Raw genomic sequence first — 2,500 nt, forward strand, 5'->3', positions numbered from 1 at the left:
ACAGACAGATAGATAGATAGATAGAAAGAGAGAGATAGAGAGTAAGAGACATGCAGACAAACAGACAGAGGCGAATGAAACAAAATAATAAATAAAAAGCACTGCAACCATACTCATAAAGGCCTTATTGTCTATTTTTCCACACGAGCACAAAAAAACTGTTACTTCCGGTAAAAAAAAAAATGAATAATGCAAACAACACAGCTCACTAACAATGCACTTAAGTGTGCTTGCGGTCGCCCCAACAGCGCCTACAATAAACCATCTGAACATACCTTCCTAAAGGGCTTCAGTATTTTCTCTCTCGCTAAAACCTTTCAGCCTCGTCCCATTATTCATAAGTGCCGAAGGAAAACAAAAGAGAATTTGTGTATTGAGAAGGCTCAGTCCGCGGCGGTTCCTGCGAGCAACAGATATCAGATTGTGTGAGGATTCGTATTTGGGAATGAGAGGATGTGGTGGTCGGGGTTGGTAATCGAGTACGTATCTGTTCACCCGTTTAACATACATACGCAGGCCTGTATAAACACCCACTCTCACACACAGATATGCACACACACAAACACAAACATGTGTGTGTGTGTGTGTGTGTGTGTGTGTGTGTGTGTGTGTGTGTGTGTGTGTGTGGTGTGTGTGTGTGTGTGTGGTGTGTGTTGTTTGTGTCGTGTATAAATATATATACATACACCACACCACACAAAACACACACACAATATAAATATATAATGTATGCATGTGTGTATTATTTATTAGTATATTATTATTATATGTTATATGATATATTATATATTTATTCTTATATAATATATATATAATATAAATATATATATATATATATATATATATATAATATATGTATGTGTGTGTTGTTGTTGTGTGTACATATATATATATATATATATATATATATATATATATATATATATATATATATATATATAATATATATATATATATATATATATATATATATTATATACATACACAGATACAGATACATCATGATACTGATAGTGATAATAACACTGGTAATGTATTACTGATAATATTAGCATACAACAGCAACAATAAGGATAATTACTATGATAATGATAATAATAACAATGATAACAATAATCATATTAAGTACAATGATTATAAACAATAACATTGATGAAAATAACAAGAGGAAGAAGGAAAGAAAGAACAAAATAACCTTTGATAACGATAGTGAAGATAAATAAGATAAATGGTAGACCAGTGACTATAATCATAATGGCTGCGAAGCAATAATACCAGCAAGAAAAACAACAGCAATAACTCTCAAAAATCACCATAAAGAAGAGAGAAAGAGAGAACAGAGAACCCCAAGAAGATCGCGTGAATGGCTGACACTCCGCCGTTCCCGCAGTCGACGCGGAGGGCCAGTTGCTGCAAGACGAACGTATAATCCCTTGGTTTAACGGTCTGTTGCTTCTATTTTGAACGTCTGACAAAAAATAGAAAAGAAAAGAAGAAAAACGCATGGCATTAACCTTCCGTGTTCCGGATAAACGGGTGTAGGCAAGCCGGTTAAGGCAGAAGTTGAGATTGGTTTTACATTCAGGCTCCCTCGCTCGGCGGGTCCGGCTCGCTTCCTCGGGAGCGGTGGGGAGGGAGGGGGGGGGGTGCTTACGTGTCTGCATCTAGGTACTTGACATAATGTTGAATGCGGATACATACACAAGTGCATATATGAGGACATGAGTACAAATGTTATTGAGTGTACACACACACACACACACACACACACACACACACACACACACACACACACACACACACACACACACACACACATACACACACACATACACACACACACACACACACACACACACCACACACACACACACAAACACACACACACACACACAATATATATATTATATATATATATATATATATATATATATATATATATATATATATACATACATACATATGTCTAGACATACATATCAATCAATCAATCAATCAATGGGGGGGGGGGACGGCATAGCCGCATCCACCCTTCGTTTCCATCTTTAATTCCGCGCGACAGATCTGGTCAATCTACCCAAGCCACGATTTCCTAGGTCGTCCCACGGGCCTCCTCCACTCAGGGTTGTCTCGGGATGAGACATCCTGATGGTCAGGGTTATTCACAGGGAAACGAACCAGGTACCCGTATAGCCTGAGTTGGCGGTCCTGGATTGTGCAGGCAATAGATCCTATTCCGGTCTCACTTGGTAGCCAACTGTACCCTATGATGTGGCGCAAGGATCTGTTGCAAAAGGTATCATGACGCAACTCCAAGGCACAGGACAGTGTCCAGGCTTCACCTCCACAAAGCAAAACTGGCAGCATCGGGGCCATCAAAACACGTAGCTAGGTCCTTCTGCACAGCTATCGGCATCTCTAAATACTCTTGTTGACTGAGTTCAGCACTGACTTCCTGGTCTGAGATCCCTGAGACATGGATTACACTCACTACCAAGGT

This window comes from Penaeus monodon, chromosome 35 (genome assembly GCF_015228065.2).
Source record: "Penaeus monodon isolate SGIC_2016 chromosome 35, NSTDA_Pmon_1, whole genome shotgun sequence".
NCBI classification, from domain to species: Eukaryota; Metazoa; Arthropoda; class Malacostraca; order Decapoda; family Penaeidae; genus Penaeus; species Penaeus monodon.